Genomic DNA, 21,501 nt, shown 5'->3' on the forward strand with positions numbered 1-21,501 from the left:
CGATATCAGGACATAAAGTCTTCGCGAATTTCATTCCTGTATTCAGCTGGAGAGTAACTGTGCCTCGCAGAGAGACGCGTAAACAAACACGCAGATATCAGCTTCTGGGACAGGACGTGTAGTTGGGCTCAAAAAGGCCGGCTGGAATAATCAGCGAATCGCTCGACATCTGAATAGGAGCGATGCCACCACTCGAAGATGTTGGAAGGAACACAGTCACCAAGGAAGCGCTCGACCTAGACAGACGACGTAACGTGAGCACCGAATAATCTTTAGAGAGGCACTCAGAGCAGTGGATTCATCATTATCGTCGACCCGACGTGCAACAGGTACTTCGGTGACAATAAGGAGCATTAACAGGCGGCTCACAGACAGGAATCTGAGCTCACGGCGCCCCTTGTTCAGACTACCATCGACCTCTGTACACCAAGTCCGTTTGCCACGGTGTCTGTTACATCCGGCCTGGAATCTCATTGAGTGGAGTAGAATTGTCTTCAGTGAAGAGTCCCGCTTCAAACTGAGTTCGAAGACCAACGAGAGGAGCCCCGGACAGCGGTGTGATACCAGCCGGAATGTCGCCTCCACACTGCCCGACAAACAGGAGCGATGGTTTAGGCAGCCATTTCAGATAGCAGGGCCGCTTTCGTTGTCGTCTGCGGCGCCCTAACAGCACAGCGGTACGTCCACGATATTCTACGCCCCGTTTAGATGCCCTTCTCGGCAAGCCATCCTGGTCTTATAGTTCAGCAAGATAGTGCCCGCCCGCGAAAGATTATATCGCTTCTCTTCGTGCTTGCCAAACCCTACCTTTGCCAGCAAGGTCGTCGGATCTTTCGCCAATTGAGAACGTTTGGAGCATTATGTGTAGGGCCCTCGAACCAGCACGGGATTGTGACGAACTAACAAGCCACTTGAACGGCACGATATCCCTCAAGAAGACATCCAGCAACTCTGCCAATCAATGCCAAGCTGTATAGCTACTTGCATATGAGCTACAGGTGGAATAACGCGTTACTGACTAGCTCTATTTGGGAAGCTCTTTCTTGAGTAATTCATCGATTTTTTCTGAAATTTCGATCGTTTGTTCATTTGTACATTTGTTGGCTCTGAGCACTATGGGACTCAACATCTGAGGTCATCAGTCTCCTAGAACTTAGAACTACTTAAACTACTTAAACCTAAGGACATCACACACATCCATGCCCGAGGCAGAATTCGAACCTGCGACCGTAGCTGTCGAGCGGTTCCAGAGTGAAGCGCCTAGAACCGCTCGGCCACACCGCCCGGCATTTGTACACTTACATCACATCTACCGACTAGCCATTTATGCCATAGTTGCAGCAATACCTCTATCTAAAAACAGAAAACACCATAGGATAACTGGAAATGGAAGAGAGATGTCGAGAGAAAATTTATGCGCACGGGAAGTGATAAACATTCTTTAAAAACTCGGGCTGGAGATACCGGTTCGTTCACGCACTTTCTCCGCTGAAGTGGGGAACGGAGCGATTCTGGGAGCGTGGATTAGTTCCTGCGGCTACCGCCAGAGGGTTCGCGTGCTGCGGCGTCACCTCGGCGACGAGCGGCTGCGGCAGTTTGTTCACAAAGTGCACCGAGGAGCGACCCGAAGCAAGCGTTGTGCGGAAGCCGAGCCGCACTCAGGCAGGCAGGTAGGCAACGTCAACCTTTAACCTCTCTCTGCCGAATACTCAGTCGTTTGTCGACCTGACTGCGTCTGTATCGCTTTTAGTGTAACCCACTTATTGCTTCCGTGCTCTACTCTTACCATCAACTGTACCTAGTTACTCCTGCAATTGTTTACTGTTTTCAGCATTTTGTAAGTAGGATGCTCGACAGCATGTGTTTGTCGAATAACTGTGTAACACGTGCGCGTGTGTCTTTTTTTTTACAAACTGGTGAGCATGTGAACTTGAGGCCACGATTTTACTGCATACAGTGTGATGAACTACCGCCTCGAAAGTCGAGAGTACAGTTCGGTGAAATGTAAGTTGGCCTACGTAACTCCTATCGCTACTGGGAACCGGTGTCGTGACCCGTTTTGCCTGGTGGAACAACAGCACTACACGCCAACGGGCTGGTTACGAACGGCTGAAGTATTTCTCGCATCACACCCGCCAATGTCTACTAGCGATGCATTGGTTGTTTCTTTACGCAGTAGCGCGCCAGCTGCACTTGCTGAAGGTTTTCTTGGTACCCCGTACGAGTTCATGAGTGTTTAGCTTGCACCTGACACCTTTCTTATCGAATCAAGTTGATAATTAGTGGAAAACGCATTTGAGCATACGAATGATAAATTTGTGATACGACTGTGAAGCTCCAAGAGTTGTCATTTGATGAAAGCCATTGCATACTGTTTTCAGCCGAAACGTTTCGTCGATCACCAATGAAGTTCGTGCCAAGTATAAAGCCGCGCGTGTGTGTACAGCGAAGGATACATTGCGCATTTTTTCGCGCACATATAGTTCACTTCAACGAAAGGAATTGTAAACATTAAGCGATAGTTCTCCGTAGATGATTGGAGTGGCTTTCCAGCCAAGCTGCTACAGCCAAACAATTTTGAAACTGTTCTCTGTGCTTCGACTTAAGTATGGCTAAAAGGAACTATTGTTTGTTTGATGGTACTCCTACTTACAACCAAATGGCGCTCGCGTTCCACCACCTCTTCATAGCTTACCCTACTCTCTGCGATTGCATTTTGTTTTGCTAACTGTGATTGCCATGGTCTTGCACTTTTCGCCCAGAACGGAAACCTTGCTCTGTAAGCATATTTGTGCCGCGCAGAAATCTCTTGTACAGCAGAAAGAAATGTTGGACATTATGTCCTTTGATTACACAGTGACTAATTATTCGAATAATTCAGCACTTATGCAACAAGCGGAGACGTCTGTCGAATTACCAGGAGAATGGTGCTGTCCTGCCGCCAGACACTAGTTCTACATACTCCAACATTACTTGGCATTGAGAGGTAACTTCATCCAAAACGCCTGTCGTCACAGTTACACCGTCGAGACTCTCGTTTCTTACGAGCAGGAATTCCAACTTTTTGTTCGCTTCACTGATTACTTTCGTAGACACTGCTGCAGCCGCGTCAGGTGTCGCGACGCTAAGGCAACGCAAGCGTGCTCTGGAAAGCCATTTCCAATACTGGTCTGGCGACCATAATACAAGTTCCTAAGGTTTCCTTCAGTATCGTCAAACAAGTACCAAGACAACTGCCTCAACGAGGACACTGCCTCCTCCGTCATTTTCTTCAGTTGAGCGAGCGCTCTCTCTGATTCTGCCGAGAAACCAAAAACAGTAAGGAATATGCAGGATCTTGCTGCGCCTAACATTTCCCCCTTCTGTGGGAGACATCCTCAGGCAATACACGCGAAGTTAATTAACTTTCCGCCACCTAATCAAGTTTACGTTCTAAAATTAACTAACTCCGTCTTTACAGCCTCTAAGGACGTCCCCCACGATATAAGACGTAGTATTAGGGACAGAAACATGCCTTAGACCAAGTTGTAAACACTATAAAATCACTAACACTGCTGATGAAATGGAAACATGTGGCTGATGTGGCAACTGATTGCTAATTCCTTACTAAGACTCAAAATGTTCTTCAGAGGCTTAAAAATAATATATAAAATTGGTGAAATGTATTCAGAGGAATTTTGGGAAATACGGAAGCATCCGATCCCGCCCGTCTGCTTTGACCCATGACGTCACAAATATGGCGCAAACAAAAACAAACACACACACTTTCCACAAGAAGCCTAATGACACTAACGGGACAAGCGCGGGAAATGGGGTGTTTTGGGTGGGGGCAAACTAAATATAAACAAATTTAGACGCCTTGCGTAGCTACAACGTGTAAGTGAAGACAGCCATGCATGAATACCCACCCACCTCCCCAGGGGTCGTAACCCCTGCAACCCATAGAAGATAAAGATGCTTCAGTAGCTGATTAGTGTTTTTTGTACTTAAAAAAAAAATCTCACGGGATAGAACGAACAGATTAGAAAGATAAATATAATAAACCAAAACAGAAATTGGAGGAAACAGATAATTAAAATAAGTAATAAGTGTTTTTAAATTTAAAAAAATCTCACGAGATAGAACGAACAGATCAGAAAAGTAAATAAAATAAGATAAAACAGAACTGGAGACAGCCACACTCAAACCAAACTCCGCGCCGTCATGACGTCACACACAACACCCTTACGTCACGGGTCAAAGCCGACGCGTGGGATCGGACGCTTCTGTCAACCCGAATTTTGTCCTATTAATAATACAGTGCATTACTTAAGTTAACAGTGGAAGAGTAAAATGTACATGGGATTATCCGCCCTGAAATTGATCAGACACTCGCTAGTGTTCTAGTTTAAAACACACACACACACACACACACACACACACACACACACAGAGAGAGAGAGAGAGAGAGAGAGAGAGAGAGAGAGAGAGAGAGAGAGAGAGAGGGGGGGGGGGGAGGGGGAAAGAAGGAGCAGCAGGGGGGGGGATGAGTTACAAACAGGATTCGTTCCGGTACTCGCTACTTGAATAAATGACTGCCAAGTTGCTGCAGGAATAGCCAGAAACAGGATTTATCTTCGTTTTTGCCTCTCGCTCTCTGTAGTACCGTCAGGCTCCTCGCCATCTGTGACATCACAGCTGTTTTCTGGCGATACATTCGCGGATGACAGCCGTTGAGTGCCAAGGGAGCTACGGAGAGAGAAGGTTGATCAGTTAAACACTGCTTTTTGCGATAGCGCTGCGCAGTTTATATTGTGCCACAACCGATTCACCGTGCAAACTGTTAATCTGTATGTCACAGCTGATGCTTTACTTTTCCGAAAAAAATCAGTTCCTGCGAGTATGTTATGTCGTTCACATCTGGCGTCCTTTCACACATAATTTTCTTTCTTAAGTATTACGTCTAGCTATCAAGCTTCCATACAGTTATTCACAATATTGAAGAATCAGCTATTTCAAAATGGTTCAAATGGCTCTGAGCACTATGGGACTCAACTGCTGTGGTTATCAGTCCCCTAGAACTTAGAACTACTTAAACCTAACTAACCTAAGGACATCACACACATCCATGCCCGAGGCAGGATTCGAACCTGCGACCGTAGCAGTCCCACGGTTCCGGACTGCGCGCCTAGAACCGCGAGACCACCGCGGCCGGCCAGCTATTTCACAGTACATTCATGCAACTCAGTATAACGCCGGTACTGAAACTTTTCTTTTTGGGAGCATGTTCTGTCTCCTTTACTGTCGACACGCTCTTTACTTCTTTTGGTTGTCTGCTAACAAAATAACGTAAACAGCAAGCTGCTTGAACTTACCTGTGACCGTATACTTTACATAGTAACACGCCTCCCCTTGGGATGTGTATGCAGATGTAGTGTTTCATACGAATTAACTTGGCTGGACTCGCACTTGGATTTGTCTCTTTTGAAATAATGTCTGTACAATAACTTACGCTTGAGCCTCCAAAAACTCAGCAAATTCCATGTGCCATTCTTAGTCAAAGAGTGGAAACAGAACAATCGTAATATCATGGAACTACGCTTCACCCTTAGTGACGAATAGCTTCTTTGGGTGTCTGCCATACACAAAAAATCGTGTTTTTGGCACAATGTACTTACCTCCAACCACTGTTTTGTATTACACAACCCCGGGCCTAGTAGAATCATGCTATCGTATTATTTCCTGTGATTAGAAATTTAGACTTTCTTTTCTGCTTCGATTTGGATTCGCATAGGTTGCTTCGCACTGTGATTGACAGAGCAGTTTGAGATTCTGACTGAATTCGTACACAACTTGCCACGTATCTCTACATTTAGGTGCAATTTCTCCAGTACTCGGCGATCACAACCACTGGAGATTGATTTTTCGATAATTAATGCTTTTAGCTGTTGACGTGACACCATCCCTCGCTTTTGGCGTTGGATTCCTGCTCATGGTGGGCCTAAAGCTCGTTTTACACAAAAAAAAGGCGAGAATCTGACCAATAAGCAGGCACCGTCTCCTGCACCTGCGTGTTAATTGAGCAGCTCCAATTATCTGCCATAGTTTCAAACCAGGAAGTGCCCCCCCTTGTTTTTTACTTACTTAAATGGAACATAATGATCAGTTTGCCTTTAGGAAAGGTAAAGGCAGCAGAGAGACAATTCTGACGTTGCGGCTGATAATGGAACCAAAACTAAATAAAAATCAAGACACGCTCATAGGATCTGTCGACCTGGAAAAAACGTTCGAGAATATCAAAAGGTGCAAGATGTTCGAAACTCTGAGGAAAATAGCGGTAAGCTATAAGAACAGACAAGTAATATAGAACATGTACAAGAGCCAACATGGAGTAATAAGAATGGAAGACCGAGAAAAAGTGCTCGGATAAGAAGTGTGTAAGACAGGGATGTAGTCTTTCGCCCCTATTGTTCAATCTATACATTGAAGAAGCCTTGATGGAAATAAAAGAAAGGTTCAAGATTGGGACTAAAGTTAAAGGTGAGAGAATATCAACGATAAGATTCGCTGATGACATTGCTGGCCTCAGTGAAAATGAAGAATAATTCCAGGATCTGCTGAATGGAATGAACAGCCTAGTAAGTACATAACATGGATTGAGAGTAAATAAAAAGACGAAACTAATGAGAAGTAGCAGTAATGAGAACAGCGAGAAACTTAACATCCGGACTGACAGTCACGAAGTAGATGAAGTTAAGGAATTTGCTACCTAGGCAGCAAAATAAGCAACGACGAACGGAGCAAGGAGGACATCAAAAACAGACTAGCACTGGAAAAAAGGGCATTCCTGGCCCCTAGAAGTCTACTAGTAACAAACATAGGCCTTAACTTCAGGAAAAAATGTATGTTTGGAACACAGCCTTGTATGGTAGTGAAACATGGGCTGTGGGAAAACCGGTCCAGAAGAGAACCGAACATCTGAGATGTACTACAGACGAATGCTGAAAATTGGGTAGACTGATAACGTAAGGAATAGGAGGTTCTGCACAGAATCGGAGAGGAAAGGAATATGGGGAAAAGGAGCTCTTGTACAATCGGACAGGTACTTTCAGTGCTTTCCAAAATAGTTATTGTTCCTACTATCAATGTGGACATGTTCCGGAAGAAGCTGAATTCAAATACACCTTGACTATCTCGTTCAGTGTTTTCCTAATTACTGCAAGTCACAGGAGCCGAATCCCGGTACGCTCCCATTGTCGTCATCCTGTTGTAAGACGAGTTTCTGCGGATTTCTAATAACCTAGCGGCAAACAGGATGCCAAAACAGGAGACATGCTTAATTTCCATGAAATTCTTTTGCCCGCATGATCAGAATTTCGTTCGTTTTTTAAGTCCTTCGTCTTAAGCTATTTGTATCATTTGTCTTTACCTACACAAATGCCTCGAAGGAAAATGTTTTATGTTCAATTTTCAGCTGCGCTGGATTGAATAATAACTTGTTCCATAATATTCTTGTTTCCATAAAGATGACACCGTTTCTAAAGCGGAGCTGCACCGAGCAAGCTAGATAAAACGCACAGTATGGAGATGGGCTCCAAGCTACTTCAGAAGGAGCAGTCTCTTGCAGGTAACACAAAGTTACGTTCCGTTTGTCGTTGTCTGCGTGTGAAGTAGTGAAGTATGCATATAGTGGTAAACTAGTTAGTTGTTGCCGCTTTGTATGTTTGGCTTAGTTTTGCAAAGTACGTCGTACGCTGTAGCAGAGCGGAGACTAGTTCCTAGCCATGTCATAGAAAAATCCTATATCATACCAGAAGTTTGGTCTGCCTGTTGAACGATCACGGTGCTCATCACAACTAAAGTAATCTCCGACAACAGGTGCTTGGGTTGTCACACATAAGTTGCTATGGAGGTGTTCAGCCCTTCTCTATTTCCGTAACACAGGTTTGCAAGCCTGTAACGGTAGAAAAAGTACGTACTTAGTCAGAGTAAAACATATGAATTTGTATGAAGAATTAGAAACTTGTGCTCCCAAAAAAATTAAATCATCATATTTAAAAACTGAAATGAATCATTGCTGTTTCTTTAGAAATTTATGTCTTTCTTAAAAATATGTGACAGAAGTAACAATTTTTCTCATGTTGTCAATTAACGAGAGCATAAAATTTCGATAAAATACGTATTTCGAATCAAAATTGTAAAGCTTACACTGAAAAGGCTGTGTGTGTGTGTGTGTGTGTGTGTGTGTGTGTGTGTGTGTGTGTGTGTGACTTCATTTTCCACAGCTTTTAAGAAAAATACGCGTCTGCTGTAATAAACAGTGAAAATGATCTGCTATGGCTATAATTTACTCCTTTTATACTGCCTCCCTGGGAAAATCGCAACTTTTAGATGCGTCATTGTTTTCAACTTCTTTGAAAGTTTGCATTTCGTTTCATCTCATTACAATAGCTGAAACTTCTGGAATAAAGTTCTTACACAAAAAATCTTTAGCAAGACTAAAATATTAGAAACGTGCCACCGAAGACAGTGGCGTAGTCTTTCGAAACGTGTTTGGTACTGATAGATAATATTTCTGAGAAGTGCTTAATTGAACAGTACACATGAACTAACAAGGAACATATTTCGAAATATGTTCCTTGGCTTGATTTCATAGTCTCTCCTGTGTTCGATCGACGAGTAGTTCAAGGACTGTGTAACAGTCGTCTTTTACATGTTGCCGCGTGCCATTCTTTTCGATTTTCTGTTATTCTTAACGACCCGTCGCAGCGACTTCATCTGAGAAAGAGCGCTGCTGAATCAGTGAGGCAATGATGGCTAAAAGAAATCAGCCACAATATCGTTGAAGAACGTATTAGAACTCGTACTCAGGAATTCATGTTTAGTTCACTGTCAGCAGCCAATAAACTACTGTAGAAGCAACAGAACGAGTTCAAAAATCGAAAAGCAATAAGTGCCTTTCGCTCTTGCTCTGTCCTCTGAGCCTGGATAGTTACACGAGAAACAAGTTAGCTAGTGCGTCACCAGTCAGACAAAAGTACAGTCGATGGTAAAATCAAAATTCTCCCAGGTTTTTCTTCTGACGGCGTACAGGCAGTGGTTTTCTTTTCATAGCTCAACTGACCCACCCAACGGAAAGAAAGGATAAGACGAGAGCATATGCTCGACTTAGAGATGCTGGGCAGAACGGTAAAACTCGTGTTTCCACTAATAAGAAGAAATTAAGGTAAAGTTGATGTTTAACACCAAGCGACGTAGAGGCCATTAGAGAAAGGATTGCACTTAGTTTGAACAAGGATAAATAAAGTAGTGGCCTTTTTGAAATAACCAACCTAGCTTAGCGAGAAACACAAATACACTGAAGCGCCAGAGAAACTTGTATAGGCATGATACATGTAAAGAGGCAGAATGTGGCGTTGCGGTAGGCCACACCTATATAGGACAACAAGTGTCTGGTGCAGTTACTGCTGCTGCAATGGCAGGTTATCAAGATTTAAGTAAGTTTGAACGTGGTTTTACAGTGGGTGCAAGAGCGATGGGACGCAGCATCTCCGAGATAGCGATGGAGTGGAGATTTTCCATACGACCATTTCACGAGTGTACCGTGAATATCAGCAATCCGGTAAAACATCAATCCCCGACATCGGTGCGGCCGGAAAAATATCCTGCAAGAACGGAACCAACGACGACTGAAGAGAATCGTTCGACGTGACAAGTGCAACCCTTCCGCATATTGCTACAGATTTCAATACTGAGCTAAGTGCCACCGTGCGAACCATTCAACGAAACATCATGGATATGGGCTTTCGGAGCCGAAAGTCCACTCGTGTACCCTTGATGACTGCACGACACAGAGCTTTACATCTCGCCTGGGCCCCTCAACACCGACATTAGACTGTTCATGAGTGGAAACATATTGCCTGATCGGACGAATCTCGTTTCAAATTGTATCGAGCGGATGGACGTGTACGGATATGGAGACAACCACATGAATCCATGGACCCTGCATGTCAGCAGGGGACTGTTCAAACTGGTGGAGGCTCTGTAACGGTGTGGGGCGTTTGCAGTTGGAGTGATATGGGACCCCTAATACGTCTAGATACGATTCTTGACAGGTGACACGTACGTAACCATCCTGTCTGATCACCTGCATCCATTCATGTCCATTGTGCATTCCCACGAGCTTGGGCAATTCCAGCAGGACAATGCGACACCCTACACATCCAAAATCGCTACAGAGTGGCTCCAGGAACACTCTTCTGAGTTTAAACGCTTCCGCTGGCCACCAAACTCCCCAGACATGAACGTTATTGAGCATATCTGTGATGCCTTGCAACGTACTGTTCAGAAGAGACCTCCGCCGCCTCGTACTCTTACAGACTTATAGACATCCCCGCAGGATTCATGGTGTCAACTCCCTCTTTCAATACTTCAGACATTAGTCGAGTCCATACCACGTCGTGTTGCGGCACTTCTGCCCTACACGATATTCGGCAGGTGTATCAGTTTCTTTGGTTCTTCAGTGTATATATTTCAGAACGATATTGCAGGATTTCGAGATCACCCCTTCTGATAACGACCGCAATCTCTTGTGAGCTGTGCCACTTCGCTGCGTGCCGTTGACAGTTGACCCATGACGTGAAGGAAGTGGTACAACGCGTTGTTGTGGACAGTTGGTCATCAATTTCTGTGACAGCGAAAAGGTGACGGCAAAATAGCTTCAGCACAAACAAGTTTACAGCAGTCAGTAATAAAGGGTCAATCAAAGAAAGCACATTTTTTGTGTTGGGTAATACGGCGGATGGCTGACCTCAGAGTGGTGGGTGTCCTTGCTTTGTCCGTAGAGTGGGAAGTTTATTTGCTTCCGTGTCGTTGAACGTGGAGGATCGTAACGAACCCTCTCCGGTGATTTTTCGTAAACAATGACTCTGTGACGTCCATCCCGTTAGCTGATTCGTCAGCGCGTCTGATTGCAATTCAGCGATTCGGTTTCTCCGCTCAGCGATTTGGTTTAGTGTTGTCTTCATCATCATCGACACGCAAGTCGCCTAATATGGCGTAAACTGGAAAGAGTTGCACTCGACAGTCGAATTTCCCCAAGTGAGGACTCGGTCATCAGTGGCATACGATCATTTCATTTCAGTCTGTGATACACTCATAACGTGACTTGGGAACCCATTTTAATATTCCGGTCCGCTGACCTGTTCCAGATCGCAGCACCGTTTTCAGATGGTTGAAAACTTCAACATGGCTCAGTAATGAATGAGGAAGCACCTGACCCTTCCAAAACAGTCCGTACGCCCAAACACGTCGAGCTAGTTACGGCATCCGCGATACAGAGACCTAAGCGGTCGGTTCGCTTGCGTGCTGCGAGTTCAGGGACTAATGAGTAAACAGTGAGAAGGATTTTGCACAATCATCTTGATTATCATTCACACAAAATCCAGGTATAGCGAGCAACTTAGGTTGAAGGTGATTATGAACATCGTCATGTCTTTTGTGAAACCATGGATTATAATGAAAACAATTTTTCTCATCAGTGATGAAGCCCTTTTTCATTTAAATTAGTCCGTTAGCAAACAGAACTATATATACTGGTGTAATGAAAATCCACCAATGTTACGCCACAGCCGGAAAGTAACAGGATGGGGTGTAACTGGGGAGAAGTGCATTATGGACTCGTGTTATTTATCGCGAAAATAGCATTCCTGTGATGGTTAATTCAGCGCGACATTACAATATGACAAACCTTCTTACACCCAGAACTTCCAAGTCGCAGATGGGAAATAAGGAGAGTATGGCTTCAACAAGATGATGCAACTGCACACACAGCTGGTAATTCAGAGGCTCTTACAGGATCAGCTTCCAGACCACTTTATTTACAGATATGACCATCTTGACCGACCTTCTAACTTCCCCGACCTAAGCTTATGCGTCTTCTTTTTGTGGGGATATCTCAGGTCCTGATTATATGTTAACAAGCCTCAGTGCCTTGAATGTCTGAAGACAATGCAAGAGGAACTCGTTCGTATTCCAAGTCAGATGTTAACTGACGCTACTCGAAGTCAACATATGAAGGACGTAATCTTTAAAACATAAATAAAATAATTAAATTCCCGACATACACTAGAGCAGATAATACCTTTGGCGTTATCTGAGCAGTCGCTACCTTTGGCAGACGGTCCTTTATGGACAAAGTATTATTTATATAGAAGTGTAGCCGAAACGGGTAGAAAAATGAACTGTAAAGAGAAAGTAATTAACAGTAACATGTTTTGAAACACAATTATGTGTATAACTAGAAGGCACTTTCTGTCACTGAGTCCCGAATAAAACACAAAAATAGTACCATAGAAGACTCAGTGGATGATAATTTTGGCTCCAGAAGAGAAAAGAGTATCAGAAGTGTATCTGTACATTGCGCTTAATAATGTAGCGACAAATAGCAGAGGCAATCTGATACGGACAATTAATACAAAAGAATTAAAAACCACATAGGAGTAATCCGATACACTTTTGTTTTACGTATATGCCAAAGATCTAACAACCTAGTGTAAAAAAGTAACTATAAAAAAATAACTGAACCCAATGGATCGATGTGGATAAAATCAGCTCATGCAATAACGTGAAATACCGGTGCAATTCGTTCAACTATGGTGAATATATGAGAGGACATTCTGTGTGTTCGGAAAGTACGGGTAGAAACATCAGTGACCAGGAAAGTTTGTCAGGACTGGAGGCGGGCTGGAATAGCCTAATCGACGAGGGAGCTGCTCACAATAACAAGGAAAACTGGATACGGGTCACGTTCTGACGCGAATTTCCTGTTGTCACTACATAATCAAAACAGGGGAAAAAAGTTACAGTAATGTATAGAAAAGCTTGAATATCATTGTATCATAATCCTTCTGGCTGAAGACCCAACTCTAAATACACTCATGACCTGAAATACCGCATGGAGAACCGCGAGGCCACAATACTGGCGCTACCAGACTTCAGCAAAGCATTCGACACCGTCAGTATTGATGTACTGGGCAAAAAAATGGCGATAGTTAAAATTTACAGGTAGGACCCTGAAGTAGTTTGAAAGCTGCTCAGAAAACAGAGCAACGTGTTGTCTGTGAAAATGCAGAGGCTTCAAAAAATGTTCAAATGTGTGTGAAATCTTATGGGACTTAACTGCTAAGGTCATCAATCCCTAAGCTTACACACTACTTAATGTAGAGGCTTCCTGGAAACAAGTTTTCAGTACTGCCATAGGGGTTAGTCATGGGCCCACTATTTTCGTTCAATGTCCTCGATATCTCGGCGATTGTGTCCTGTAAATACCATTTCCAGGCCAACAATCTACAGCTTTACAGATTTACACATAGCACATGAAAGTAGCTTACTGCATTACTAGAGTTGTCTTTAGGTAATATTGATCAAATAGCGTTTCCAATATTATTAGTTTTTAACACTTCGTAGACTGGGTGTACGCTGTGCTTTTACATTTCAAATTCCTACTTGTCCGTTGCTGCTTACATTGACTAGAATCAGGTGTGCAGCTAGGTAGTTGCGTACGTGCGCGTTCAGTCAACAGAGTATGAAAGATTTGTATTTTATACATTGCCTATGCATTGTATACTTTACCAGATTGTCTGCTGCCAAAGTATATAATACACCTAATCCCGCCATTTTTTTCCCGCCACACTGTTTGCGGTGACCTGGTCTTTGTTTAATGGTTGCGAAGACAGCGTATTCTTGTACGCCGTTCAGATATCACGCCGTAATAGTTCTCCAGTGTAAGACATCCGGCTGCTTCGTCATCCTTTCCCGTTTTTATCACCATGTAGGAAGGGAATGTATTGCCAAGACAGGAATCACGCTGTGCTGACACGCAACGATGGTTTTGCGATGAATTATCCCAAGAGCCAACGATACGCCACAATGTTACGCCATAGCCGGAAAGTAACAGGATGGTGTGTAACTGGGGAGAAGTGCATTATTGACTCGTGTTATTTTTCGCGAAAATAGCATTTCTCTGACGGTTAATTCAAAGCGCTACATTACGATGTGTTTTCGTAACCGAAACCAGTTACCAAAAGTTAGTCAACGATGTCTAAAAGGCTAAGACTACGATGAAGAAGGAACCACGGAACTATTGGCTGCTGAAACATTATGACCTAATGATGGTCGATAACAAGACTGTTGAGCTATGCTATTAAAGAAGGACCGGCCGCTGTGGCCGAGCGGTTCTAGGCGCTTTCGTCCGGAACCGCGCTGCAGCTACAGTCGCAGATTCGAATCCTGCCTCGGGCATGGATGTGTGTGATGTCCTTAGGTTAACCTCAGATGTTAAGTCCCATAGTGCTTAGAGCCATTTGAACCTTCTGTTAAAGAAGGTACGAGTGGTATTCAATTTTACTTTGTGAACTTCGAGTTAGTTGACATACTCCATAAGGCCCATTTGGCTATTGGTCATGGAGGGCGGAACAGGTTGTTGAAACAATTTTCATCCAAGTATACATTCCATGTCATGGTTTGAGTTGTATATTCACCTTTGTGAGCCTTACCAGATGAAGCAAAAAGGCGTTAAAACGGTGTTGTGGTCAAGTCAATGGTTTTTTCGGAATTCAGTTCCCGTTATCAGGTCGATCTCATCGATTTTCAGTCCCCTCCTGACAGAGTGCAAGTTTATAATGGTCTACCAAGGTCACCTCACAAAGTTTGTAGTTCTCAGCGTTCTGAATTCAGAGAGCGGAAGAAGCAGCCTACAACCTCAACATATTTACGTTGCCTGGTGCTCCAAGGATTCTACAATCCGATAACGGCTGGGAATTTGCAAACTATGTGACAGGCAGCCTAAAGGAGTACTGGCCCACCTTGAAGATCTGCATGGCAAGCTGCGCCACTCATGGAGTCAGGGGAGCGTCGAAAGTGTAAATCAACAAATTAAAAATGTTGTGTGCTTGAATACAAGATGAAAAAACTAGCTGCTGGAGTGACGAGCTGTGGTTTGTCCAACTTACGGGGAAAAAAAAAGCTTTTCATTCTTGGATTAACAGGTCACCATACGAAACTCTGTTCGGCTGCAAACCTAGAGTAGGTCTTTCGACATCGTCTCTGCCGGACGACGTGGAAGAGATCGAAAAAATAATAGAGACCGTACAAACAACACACAGCAGAAAGGTGAGATGAATCAATGCAAGAGGAGACATAGATGAGAATGCTATCCATGACTGAGGAAACCAAAACAGTGATGAAGCCATGGCTATGGAAGAGCTTTCCATTTCTGTGGTGACATAAAACCCTTCTTTTCTAATATCTGTTGTCTGCTTAAAAGAAACCAGCAGTGTTCATTCATATCAAAAGTGTGGCTGAAACGTTCGTGCCATTTGTGGACATTCACCTAAAGACGAAGACTGCGCCGAAGTAGAAGGTTATGAGGTTAGCATTTCATGCGTGTCTGCTTCAGTATTGAGAAAGCTACCCAAAGTAAAACGGAATCGAAATTGAACCTAGAGATTAGGCAAAAAAAGAAATATTGTGACAAAAAAATTCCTCCTGTGGCTTTGGGTGCCACTGTGTGCATTCCGATTCTCGAAGTCGACAAAGGGCGGGGTGACTCACGCGATCTGTTGGCTGTTGTTACGACCGTGGCGGAAGATGGCTTTTACCGAACTGGAACTGCAGGTGGAATCTTAAGGCAGCTCTATGCAAGATCAAAATTCACAGTATGTCCAAAGAACTTAATAAGAACTGAAGACGTTCCTGACCACAAAATATCTCTACAATCTGCAGCTACTTCTCAGTCTACAGGAAGCGGCCAAGGACGTCAAAAAGAAAATAAAGTGCAATTCAAAATGTCAGTCTAGACTTCTGTGCTGCAACATGTAGGTCCCCCCAGGGGGTCCACAACTCTTTTGTGGATACGTGCATGGCGAGCACGGGGCCCCGAGCCATTGCAGCCTTCTTTCTCTCCCGGGCTGCATTTCCTTTCCCTTCCCCTCCTTTCCCCTCCATGCTCCTTTCCCCTCACCCTCTCCTCTCCCACTATTGGTGTCCTTGCTTATGTTGGCCCCGCTATCCTCCTGGTTCTGTTGGTTTTACACTCCGGCTTTGTTGCGTCATCGTCTCCTCCTTTTGGCATTCCTTGGTCCCCCTCTGGGGTTTGACCTCCATTCCAAAATTTCTCTTCCGTAGTGTGAGCCATTTGGGGAAGAGCACCTTACCTAGTGTCTCCGACGTGCGCCCTCCTAGTACATTCCACCTTTTCTTTCACGTCGTGGTCTGATGCTAGGGTGCATAGCCAGCACGGTAGCCAGCCCGTGTGGTGGGGTCGCTATGTACCCTTTTGGTTGAGCCCCCTGAACACACAGGGATCACACTTCTGATACCTGAGCTATGACCTCCTCATGCATGCCTTGGAGTGGTTGCTCGTCATCCTGGAGCATCGGAACTCCCGGCAATGGCCGCCGTGCCAGACGGCCCTTGCTGTGGCTGGGTGGCGCCCGTGAGGAGAGCCCCTGATCGGAGTGGGTGGTATCAGGGCGGATGCTATGCAGATGAAACGCATAAGGGTCCAAAACTCTGGCCGTTCTGCGGCCGTCTCTCTGCGTGGTACTGATTCCTCAAGTGCTGCTTCTCTTGCCCCTTCAGCCTTCCCTTCCATGGCTACCCCCTGGGAAGAGGGTCAGGCCCGTCGTCTAGGGGCAAAACCTTTCCCCCGTTATCTAGTTTGCACCAGGACTGATGGAGATACTTTCACCAGTGTCAAGCCTTTATTCTTTGTGGAACACATTGAAGACAAGTTTGGCGAAGTGGACTCCCTGAGCAAGATGCGGTCGGGTTCGTTGCTGATTAAAACTACTTCAGCTGCCCAATCTGCGGCCCTTCGTGCCTGTACCCATCTTGGCACAATTCCTGTGTCTATTACCCCTCACCAGTCTCTAAATATGGTCCAAGGTGTGATTTTCCACAGGGACCTCATCCTTCAAACTGATGAGGAACTTCGGGACAATCTCGCACGGCGGGGTGTTCACTTTGTTCGGCGTGTTCAGAAGGGTCCTAAAGATAACCGTATTGATACTGGTGCCTTTATCCTGGCCTTTGAAGGGGATACCCTTCCTGAGAAAGTTAAGATTATGGTCTATCGCTGTGATGTGAAGCCGTACATCCCACCTCCTATGCGGTGTTTTAAGTGCTTGCGTTTTGGCCACATGTCTTCTCGCTGTTCCCAGGACCCTCTCTGTGGTGACTGTGGACGTCCACTCCATGAGGGGAGTCCCTGTGTTCCCCCTCCCGTATGTGTAAATTGTCGTGGTAGTCATTCTCCACGTTCACCAGATTGCCCAGTTTATAAGAAAGAAAAAAAGATCCAAGAGTATAAGTCCCTCGATCGTTTAAGCTACACAGAGGCCCGTAAGAAATATGCACGACTGCACCCTGTGTCTATGACATCAAGTTACGCCTTGGTTACATCTTCCCCCCTTCCCCCCCCTTCCTTACCCCCATCCCGGACCCCACTCCTCCCCCCCTCCCCTGCGGCTCCCACACCTTCTCCTCTGGGTGCTGCTCCCCCTCCCCAGCCGGAGAAGTGTCCCACTCCTTCGGCGTCTGCCGGTCAAGGGCGCCTCTCCCGGGATGCCCCTTCCCGGCACCTTCCAGGTCAAAGGTCTGCTGCCGCGCGGCGACCGCGAGAGCCGCGGTCTGTCGGCCCCCAGGTCGCCCGGTCTCTTTCTGTTCCTGATCTTGCTGCAGCTGGCTCCTTTATGCCACACAGCCCTCCTCGATCTCAGCCTGAAAAGAAGAAGAAACATAAGTCCCGGGACAAAGAGCCTCTGGTGTCACCGGAGGTCCCTTCCCCGACTTCACAACTGGATTCTGACCTGTCGTTTATGGATGTCGCCCCCTCCTTGTCTGTGACGGGTGGGGACCCGGCAGTATGACTGGATTTAGCGTGTTCAGCCCTCATTTAAACCATCGTTCTGTGGTTCTCCAATGGAATTGTAATGGCTACTATCGACACCTTCCGGAATTGAAATCCCTTCTTTCGTCCTACTCTGCAGCTTGTGTGGTTCTCCAGGAATCACATTTTACTGATGCTCACTCACCGACCCTCCGTGGGTTCCGTGTTTTCTGTCGCAATCGGGTCGGACCCTTGCGGGCTTCTGGTGGCGTTTGTACGTTGGTCCGTACCGACATTGCTTGCACGTGGATTCCTCTCCAAACTACATTGGAAGCGGTTGCTGTTAGGGTCCACTTAGACTCTGCAGTCACCGTTTGCAATCTTTATCTCCCTCCTGACAGGGCTCTTACACCTGCTGCCTTAACCACCCTTCTTCAGCAACTTCCTCCTCCCTTCCTCCTCCTTGGGGATTTTAATGCTCATCATCCTTTGTGGGGCAGTGCCTTTCCATCTAGACGAGGTCTTCTTATAGACCAATTTATTGCAGACCACGACCTGTGCCTTCTTAATGATGGCTCCCCTACTCATTTCAGTGCTGGTCATGGTACCTTTTCTGCCATTGATCTTTCTCTTTCTTCTCCCTCTCTCCTCCCTTCATTACACTGGTCGCCACACGACGACCTTTGTGATAGTGACCATTTCCCGTTGATTCTCACGCTCCCTTCGCGCTCCCCGATGGACAGGTTACCTCGTTGGTCTTTCCACCGCGCCGATTGGCCTCTATACACTGCACAGGTCGAGTTTTCTCCCTCTTTGTCGGGTTGTATTGATGACGTCCTACGTGACGTGTCTGACGCGATTGTTCGCGCTGCTAACGTTGCTGTCCCGCGCTCATCTGGACTATTTCGTCACCGGCAAGTCCCGTGGTGGAGTCCGGCCATTGCCATTGCCATCCGTGATCGCCGTCGAGCTTTGCAACACTTCAAGAGGCACCCATCCGTAGCCAGCCTTACTACTTTTAAACGCCTTCGCGCTAAAGCCCGTTATTTAATCAAACAGAGCAAGCGGATATGTTGGGAACGATTCGTTTCTTCCCTTGGTTCCACTGTCCCTCTGTCGCGGGTATGGGCTACACTTCGTTCTCTCCAAGGTTGCCATCGGCCGTCCACCCTACCAGGCCTTCACCTCCCAGATGGCATTTGTACGGACCCATTAGTTATCGCCGAACATCTTGCGACCCATTTTGCAGTGGCATCGGCGTCAGCCTCCTATCCCGCTGCTTTCCTTCATCACAAACAGCAGGCTGAAGCTCTCACCTTATGTTTCACCACTTGTGAGTCAGAATCTTATAACGCACCTTTTACTGAATGGGAATTTCTTTCTGCTCTATCTTCTTCTCATGATACGGCCCCTGGCCCAGATTCCATTCATAACCAACTGCTTCAACATCTCAGTGCTCCACAACGGCAACATCTTCTTCGGGTGTTTAACCGTATCTGGCTCCAGGGTGACTTCCCTTCTCAGTGGAGGGATAGCATTGTGGTTCCTGTCCTTAAGCCTGGTAAGAACCCCCTATCTGTTGACAGCTATCGGCCAATTAGTTTGACCAATGTTGTTTGTAAGTTACTTGAACGGATGGTAGCCCGTCGGCTCACTTGGGTCCTCGAATCTCGGGATCTATTGTCCCCTTACCAGTGTGGCTTTCGAGAGGGACGATCTCCAATCGATCATTTACTTCGCTTGGAATCCGCAGTTCGGCAGGCTTTTTCCCAGCGCCGCCATTTGGTTGCAGTGTTTTTTGACCTTCGCAAGGCCTATGACACGGCCTGGCGCTATCACATCTTACTAACCCTTCATCAGTGGGGTCTTCGGGGCCCACTCCCGAATTTTATCCGCCAGTTCCTGATCCATCGGTCATTCAGAGTTAGAGTTGGTACTGCTTTTAGTTCTCCACGGACCCAGGAGACGGGCATCCCACAGGGTTCTGTCTTGAGCGTCCTTCTTTTCCTCATTGCTATCAATGGACTTGTGGCCTCTGTCGGTCCCTTGGTCGCCCCTGCCCTGTATGTGGATGATTTCTGCATTTGGGTTAGTTCCTCCTCGATGGCATCTGCAGAACGGCAGCTCCAGGTGGCTATACGGCGTGCCTCTGCATGGACCCTCTCACACGGGTTTCAATTCTCTCCTTTAAAATCGCGGGTGGTCCACTTCTGTCGCCGTACTACGGTCCACCCTGATCCAGAGCTCTATCTCGCAGCACAACGATTGCCTGTGGTTTCACAGTTTCGTTTCCTGGGTCTTCTTTTCGACAACAAGCTCACTTGGTTGCCCCATATCAGACTCCTGAAGGTAGGATGTTTACGTAAACTTAATGTCCTTCGCTTCCTTGCCCACTCCTCTTGGGGTGCGGACCGTTCTCTCCTCCTCCGTCTTTATCGTGCTCTAGTTCTGTCTCGTTTGGACTATGGTTGTCAAGTTTATGGTTCAGCTGCTCCTTCCACACTGCACGTGCTGGATCCAGTCCACCATCGTGGTATCCGTTTGGCCACCGGTGCCTTCCCTACTAGCCCTGTTGATAGTCTCCTGGTTGAAGCTGGGATCCCACCCCTTTCTGTTCGGCGGTCCCAGCTTCTGGTGTCTTATGCCCTCACTATCCGTTCTTCTCCCTCTCATCCTTCCTATTCTATCCTGTTCCCAGACCATGGACGTCGCCCACCCGACTCCCGCCCTCGGGCGGGTTTACCGGTTGGGCTGCGCCTTGCGTCTCTTTACCGTGATTTTCAACTTCCTTCTTTGTCCTGTCTTCCTCGCTCCCTCCCCTCCACCCCTCCTTGGTTAGTTCCTCGGCCTCGAATTCGGATGGATCTCCGCCGCGGTCCGAAAGATTCCATTCCCCCGGTGGTGTTTCGTTCCTTTTTCCGCAAAATTTTATGGGAGTTTCGGGATGCTGTTGTTTTTTACACTGATGGCTCTAAATCTGCTGATCATGTTGGGTATGCCTTCACGTCCTCTGTTGGAACGGAAAATCATCTGCTGCCACCTACATATGGGGTGTTTACTGCGGAATTGATGGCAATTTCCCGGGCCCTTACCTTTATTAAACAATCCCAACACAACCGCGTTTTGTTATGTACGGACTCGATGAGTGGCCTTCTTGCTATTGACCGGTGTTTTTCGCGCCATCCCTTGGTCTCTGCCATCCATGACCATCTCGCTGATATTCACCGTGCTGCTTGTTCCATTGACTTCCTTTGGGTCCCTGGCCATGTGGGTATCCCGGGAAATGAGCTCGCTGATCGTTTGGCTGGGGGAGCAGTTACTTACCCCCCGTTTCCTGTAACCCCTCCTGCAGCGGATTTACGGCTTCACATCAACTCCCACTTCGCGCAGTCATGGGCCAATTCTTGGGAGGCTACTCCACTGTCTAATAAACTTCGTGCAATTAAGGTGACACCAGGCCCATGGCGTTCTTCCTTTCGCCTCTCCCGAAAGGACTCGACCACACTGTGTCGTCTCCGCATTGGTCATACCAGGCTGACCCATGGTTTCCTTTTGCGTGATGAGCCACCCCCGCTATGTGGTTGTGGAGCCTTCCAGTCAGTGGCCCACATTTTGGTTGAATGCCCCCTTCT

At 46.3% G+C, this 21,501-nt stretch overlaps 1 protein-coding gene across 5 annotated transcripts in view; it reads left to right on the forward strand.

The window, feature by feature from the left end:
- LOC126258345 (long-chain fatty acid transport protein 1-like) overlaps positions 1-21,501 on the forward strand; it is a 375,714-nt gene that overhangs the window by 225,814 nt on the left and 128,399 nt on the right. The window contains exon 1 of one of the 5 annotated variants that reach the window (XM_049955640.1): positions 1,608-1,670. The exons of the other annotated variants lie outside the window; for them this stretch is intronic. The gene's annotated coding sequence lies outside the window, so the exon portion shown is untranslated. Of the gene's footprint in view, positions 1-1,607; positions 1,671-21,501 lie in introns of those variants that run through there. 5 annotated transcript variants of the gene reach the window in all.

The sequence above is a fragment of the Schistocerca nitens genome, chromosome 1 (assembly GCF_023898315.1).
Source record: "Schistocerca nitens isolate TAMUIC-IGC-003100 chromosome 1, iqSchNite1.1, whole genome shotgun sequence".
NCBI classification, from domain to species: Eukaryota; Metazoa; Arthropoda; class Insecta; order Orthoptera; family Acrididae; genus Schistocerca; species Schistocerca nitens.